At 38.9% G+C, this 7,412-nt stretch overlaps 1 pseudogene; it reads left to right on the top strand.

Moving 5' to 3' along the window:
* Positions 1 to 1,111: 1,111 nt before the first annotated feature.
* Positions 1,112 to 1,485, top strand: LOC125352298 (annotated as a pseudogene).
* Positions 1,486 to 7,412: the final 5,927 nt, after the last annotated feature.

Here is a 7,412-nt window from a genome sequence, read left to right as displayed (position 1 = left end):
CTTCATGACCCTATAGCAAAATGAACCAATGCATTAGAAATGTGATGCACAAATATCATTTATAAATATAAATACAAAATAAATAAAATTACAGTAGTTAAAAATGGGCACAGACAAGAATGAAATGGTACACATAGCACCAGTGTCTCACACCTGAAATCAAGGCTACTTTGGAGGCTGAGTTTATTGAGATTAGAGTTCAAGCCTAGGCTATGCAGAAAAGAGTTCCTTGAATCCCTTCTCAATGAACATATGAGCATGATGGCACTCAACAGTTATTCTAGCTGCCTAAAAGCCTAACATAGTGGATCATACCCATGCACATGCCCAGGCAGGAAATGAGAACCTATCTTTCAGAATTAATGAATGACTATCAGGGTTTGATTCATGGCTCAGAATAACTGTACCTGCTTAGTTATTGTAAGCCCTGAGTTCAAATCTAAGTATCTCTAAGGAAAACAGAAAACATTGGAATAGCATTTAACTTTAGGAAAGCAAGTTTAACATTTGAAACTCAATATAATTGACTTAATCCTTGTTCAAAATCACTCATAGGAACTGCAATCTTTCTGGCTTGGTTTGTTGCACTTCTGTTCTGGCATAATTCAGGACACCAGATGCCGAGTGTTCCCTTGGGAGCCAATGAACACCCATTTTCCTGAGAGGAAACATGAGCTTCATATTCTGTTGAAAAGGCAATGTGACAGAATGCTGAGAACAAAGGTGTGTGGTGTCAGAAGCACCCCTTGGTGCTTTGCTACTCTCAGTTTTATGATGCTAGGAAGTGAACTCATTGCTCTTGGGAAATTTTGGTAATGCCCATTGCATAACACTCATAGAAAGAATGGAAGGAAATATGTGTTAATTATCCTGGTTAACATCTGTCATTTGTAAATATCCAATGTTACAAAATATCTCAGCACTTCATTTGAGAAAATGTTTTGTTTTAGTGGGAGGAACATCTGACTTGGATAAAATAGTTATATCACCTTGGTACCCAGGTTCTCATAAGTGGCTCACTCATAAAATAACCACGAGGCCTTACTGAGAAGTTAACTGTACTTTTCTGGATCCTGACATTTTCCTATTTACAAAAAAATATAAGTTGGTTATGGCTAAGCATCATCCTGATCTGATCTTCTGCCGCAAGGAGGTTGGCGTGGCCATCGGAAGACTGTGTGAAAAATGTGATGGCAAGTGTGTGATCTGTGACTCCTATGTGCGCCCCTGCACCCTGGTGCGCATTTGTGATGAGTGTAACTATGGATCTTACCAGGGTCATTGTGTGATCTGTAGAGGTCCTGGAGTCTCTGATGCCTACTATTGTTAAGAGTGCACCATCCAGGAGAAGGATAGAGATGGTTGCCCAAAGATTGTCAATTTGGGGAGCTCTAAGACAGATCTGTTCTATGAACGTAAAAAATATGGCTTCAAGAAGAGGTGATTGGCGGGTGAGCCCAGCCTCCGCCATCGAGCTACTGCAGCTGCCAGAAAAGACATCCACCCCCACCCTCCAGCAGAAAGGAGCGAAGCCTGGCATCACCAAAACTGCCTGTTAACGCATTGGCACTTGCCAGCCTCCCCACCACCCCACCCCACCCCACCCCACCCGCACCCAGATGGGTGGGGATGGAGTAAGATTCTTCAGAGAGCCGTCTGACAGACGATCAGAAATTGATAGGTTCGTGGATTTTCCTGAATGCAAGAACCAAGCTCTGTTCTCCACATTGCTATATTCTCTCTACTTAAACAAGAATGTCCTTTCAGACTTCTCTCTGAGGAATTGGGGTGAAGCCACCCCCCAGTGAAAAGCATGTTCTGGTAGCCCCACGGATGGCACTTGTCCTTAATGGCCCTCTGTGGCGGGGCGCCATGGGACACCAAATGTGACGTGAGCTTTTGATCTGGTAACGCTCACCAGGTGGTGCTGGTTTCAGGTTATTTTTCTGCTGAGAAATTGGAAACCCTTTCTGTTGCTATTGTTTTAATAAAGTTGGTGTTTATTTTCTGGTAAAAAAATATATAAGTTGTATGTTCATTCTTCACTAAAACTCAAAGAGCACAAATTAAGGACTATATCTAAACATAACTTGAAAGGCACTAAATGAAACCCGCTAATTATCAATATTATGTATTGCTGTTTTCATATCAATAGTAAGCTTATTATTTTAAGTTTAACATGTCCTTCTCCTAGGCACATAATAAACTTCATTATTGATTAATTGATAGGGTATTTGTTTATGTCAGCATATATTTTATATGCTTCCACTTCCAGAATTAAGCCCCATTGTCAGCGAATTGGTTTTTACATATAAGAAAGAGCAGCAGGAAGTGGCACTGTGGCTCAAGTGGTAGAGCAGTAGCCTTCAGCAGAAGAGCTCAGGGACAGTGCCCAGTCCCAGAGTTCAAGTCCCATAACCCACAAAAACAAGAGCAGCAAGTGGGTTCTTAGGATGTGTTCCTACCATGAGTAGGTATGTTAACTACTTTAAGAAGTGAGGGGACAGGTTTGTTTGTGGTACCTGCTACACTTCCAGTGTCATACCTGGTAGGGTACCCACAGCACCCCTAGGGCTGTCTCCAACTTGGACTGAACCCAGGATATTAAGGAAGTAGAAGTTGCCAGTGGCTCATGCCTTTAATCCTAGCTACTCAGGAGCCTGAGTTTTGAGGATCACAGTCCAAAACTTCCCTAGGCAGGAAAATCCATGAGACTCTTATCTCCAATTAACTACAAAAGAGCCAGAAATGTCACTGTAGTTCAAAGTGGTAGTACACTTCTCTTGACCACAAAAGCTCAGGGACAGTGCCCAGGCCCTAGGACCAGCACACATACATACACACCCATACATGTGTGTGCACGCATGCACACACACACACGATAAATTAAAAAAACAAAAGGAAAAGAATAAAAATCAAGTGGAAGCTCTTCTTCCTTAGAAGCTAAAGAATAAATTTAAAACCTTCCATGCCTCTGCTCTCAGGAACAAGCACTCACTATATAAAATGAAAGTCACTACTCCATATTGAAAATCACCATGCTTCCAGGGAAATGAGGGAAAGCAATATAAGATCCTCCAGCACTATTGGAAGAATAGCACAATCATCTGATCTCATAGGCTGTAAGGTCAGGAGAATGTAGGTCTCATGCTGACTAAGATTGCTATGACATTGGTTAAAATGCACAGTGATTCCGTACTCTGAACTCATTTGTTCATTTATTAGTAGACAGGATTAAAAATGAAATCTGCATGATTATTGTGGTTATTAAATGAAAAAGTTACCATTACAGTTAGAATAAAGCTCACTTTTTAAAAAATGTTCAATAAAAGAAGAAAATGCATGAATTCATTATCATTGTTGTAAGCTTAAAGGAACCATATAGAAAGATAGGCTCTGGATTGGCAAAGCACTGATGAAACCTTACCTCTGTTAGTTGAGAGGTACATGACTTTGTGATCTTTGACTTCTAATTTTTGGATTTTTCTTTTTTGTCTATAAAGTAAAGCTATTTATACTATTGTTAGCATGAAAATTAAATGATATGCTAATCTGAGGAGTTTTTCTTCTATGAATGTAATTTTCTCCTTGAAGAAGTTGGTAGTGGGTGCTTTCGAATTGTGTTGTCTTTTCGTATTTTTTATTCTCTACTGTGAAGTTCCTTTTTTTCATTAACTCTTCAATCATTTATTTATAACTACTAAATATTGGACAATATGAAAATACAGTGATAAATAATCAGGCATTGTATATACAACCTTACAGGTTTAGCTAAAAAGACAGTCACAGAAAAGGGTCTGTGATCATTATGGGAAGCAACAAAAGAGTGCTTTGGGTGCTAATAAATTGGTCCTAAAAATATAGCCTCTTTAAATATACAAAGTAGACAGAAAAGACATGTGGAATAAATAGGATTTGGTAAAGAAAAAGGCCAGCTGGGTGCTAGAGGCTCACACCTGTAGTCCTAACTACTCATGAGACTGACATCTCAAGATTGCAATTTGAAGCCAGTCTGGGCAGAAAAGTCCAGGGGACTTCTTGCCAAGAAACTACCAAAATGCCAGAATTGGAGCTGTGGCTCAAGTGTTAGACAATTCTAGCTTTGAGCAAAAAAAAACAACAAAAAAGCCCAAGGAGAGTGCTATAGGACAGCACACACACACAAAAATGAGGGGCAAAGGATTCGAGTCAAGGAGTAAAACATGCATGCAGAAGTGCAAAAGACAGAGTGGGCATGGGGAATTCAAGGACCAGGGAGAAGATCACTGTGACTGAACAACGGCGGTGAGCAAGAAGAAATGAGAGAAGCTTGAGGAAGCATCATTTTCCAGGCTTATTTTAGGAGCTTCATCTTTATTTTGAGAGAAAGAGAAAACTATTGACATGGAAGAAAATAGCATTGCAGAATTTGCATCAATCAGAAGAAGGAATTTTTTTATTGTCAAAGTGATGTACAGAGGGGTTACACTTTCATACATAAGGCGGTGAGTACATTTCTTATCAAACTGTTACCTCCTCCCTCTTTCTTCTGCCACCTTCCCTTCTCCACAACACCTCACCCCAGTTGTACAGTTGGTTTACAGCATATTGTCTTGTAAGTATTGCTGCTGCATTGGCTCGCTTTTTACCCTTTGTCTCTCCATTTTGATGTTCTCCTTTCCTTCCCTAGTTCTGATAATGGTGTATACCATACCCAGGGTACCAAAATCAGTTACAGTACATTCAGGGTAAAATTATAGGAAAGAATGACAAAAGGAAAAGGCATAATATCACATATATGTCAAAAATAATAGCAACAATGATAAACCACTTATTTCCCTAACTTGGAGTTCATTTCGCTTAGCATCATCTTATGTGATCATATGTACATAGCTATTGAGAAAGAATTTTTTATGAGTTCAAAATAGATTTTAATCAGCATATACTTGCAGAAGAGAAAGTCTGAGTTTAGATGGGCTACAGAGATTTCTCATATCACTATCATAATGCACTGTATCATTATGAATAGAACCCAGCATGCTGAAGGTAATGCTTTATGGTAAAAAGTTCAAGTGTACTGCCACTTTTTTTTCAATGATGCTTGTGCTGTCATTCCAGGCACAATAATTACATGAGTCCCTTGGAGCTCTGCCTAATGCAACAAATCCTGTAACGGACTCATTGGGGGATTGGGAAAATTATGAGGAGAGCAATTTCGCTTATGGTTGTTCTGCTTTTGGAAAGGAAGAAACAAGGACCTCCAGTTGGGAGACATTCTATGCTTACTGATGCTAATTCTCTTACAAGGTGTGAGTGACTGAAAGTTACATAAAAAAATGAATAAGCAAACAAAATTGAAGATTCATAAGAGTATGAATTTGTTCAATAAAGATGCTATCTATTACATACATGCTAAACATGAGAAATTACTGAGAACTTAGGACTTGAATCATTAAAAACATAGTTTCCAACATAATATTGGAACTTTGTATTTGTGTGACTATGAGCAAATTGTCCAGTTGTTTAATTCTGTCTCTTTTTAAAAATGTATAATCACATTTACACTTAATATTTTGAACTGGTCCTGTTCCTAACATTTTATGCTCAAAGCTAGCACTCTCCCACTTGAGCCACAGCTTCAGCTCTGGAATTTGGGGAGGTTAAAGGGAAATAAAAGTATCTCATACTTCCCTGCCAGGGCTGGCTTGGAATTGCACTCCTCAGATCTCAGCCTCCTGAGATCTAGAACAATCTCTAGGCAATGAATAAATAAATAGGAGTTTGGGTGAGATACATATTCTGGGATGTAATGGATATTTTAGGAGGACAGAGGTAATGACTTAAAATGGCATCTTGATAATACTTTCTGACACTTACTTGGGCTATGCATTTGTGTCACTTGGACATTGATGGCAACCAACTAGTGTCTGAAGCAACCTAACCCCATCCTACTTATACCCCATGATATCCCCAAAGCACAGCAAGATGCACAGTGGTAAACTCAGATCACAAGATCATCTATTGCCACATATTAGCAAGAAGGTTCATGAAAGCCAATGGCAACAGAACACGACTGTGACTAGAAGAGGTCATTAAAACATACATTTGGGACCCAACTAGAACCTCAGCTGAAAGTAGACAAGAAGACTTTCTTAAGTCATTTTCCCTGGGGAAAATTTGCATGTGAGAGCTTTTTGGGAAGAACTTTCTAGTTCCAAATACCTGCATAAAAGTGAGAGAAGTAGGATTAGATAGAGGATTGGTAGTTTAATTAATTATCAGCTCTGGAGCTCAGATGATGTTATGAAGATGCCTCCAAAGGAGAGCAAGGCTTCTGCATCTCCACCCGTGTCACACCCTCTTTTCTGGCTGTTTTTAAGCAGTATGCGTAAACTGTCTTCAGTCAGGAACAATTCTCAGTGTAGGCTGTCAATACTTACCACAGCTGGCCCAGTAGGAGCCTCTGTCCTGGACAGGATGTTTGAAGGTGTTTACCACAACATCTACCAATGAAGATGATTCTTCCCCCTTTTTTCCTAAGAGCTCCATGACAATAGAGCTTCCTGTCCAATTGAAAAGGTGGTCTTGGGTACTATTTTTAATGCTAAGTAGATGTTCCTTCCTCTTTAGCCCATTTATCTGTATATAGTCAGAAACAAGAATCACTGAGAAATACCAGATGATCCAATAATTGCAGATGAAGTGTATGTGAAATCCTTGTAGGCATTATCCTCAAGTATGGAAAATTCCTGTGGATGTGGATAACAATTGCCCCAGTGTAACACATCGACAAAATAAGACGATGACCTTTCTCAAAGAATGCATTGATACCTGGCACTGCACTAGGAATCATGACCAGATTATAATATCAAATGACAAAATAGCTGGAGTCCATGTGAGAAGTACAGGACACAGGACCAATATGCCAGCCTGCACATCAGAAAACATCGTATCTGAAAAGATGTCCTATTATTTTTAATCAGAAAATAAATCAGTATGATTTGTACTAAAGAAGACTCTCCAGCATGGAATTATTTCTCCTAACTCCAGTGCTAGAATAAAATATCTTAATACTATGTTATAACCTATAGAAGGAGAGGGCATTTTAAAAGCAAATTGAAAGAACAATTTAGAAAAACCAAAATAGCTAAATAAAAACTAAAATAAATGCAAGCTAAAGTTAAAAAAGTAACAAATGGCATACACAATAGGGTGAGAACCACTGAGGCCAACACAAAATTATGGTGTAAGAACTTCAAACTGCTGTGTTGGCTCAAGTTAAATAAACACACAAAAATCAGGTTACAGATGTGCAAATCAAATCTGAGAAGTCTTTGAAAATGTAGATAAAAAGAACTAAAACAAGGAAAGCACATATTTGATAATTGGTACAAATTATGGATGGGGATACTATGGAACACACAGAGGAGACA

Source organism: Perognathus longimembris, chromosome 6 (assembly GCF_023159225.1).
Source record: "Perognathus longimembris pacificus isolate PPM17 chromosome 6, ASM2315922v1, whole genome shotgun sequence".
Taxonomy (NCBI): Eukaryota; Metazoa; Chordata; class Mammalia; order Rodentia; family Heteromyidae; genus Perognathus; species Perognathus longimembris.
Note: the sequence above shows the minus strand (reverse complement) of the source record. Positions and strands in the feature narration are given on the sequence as shown.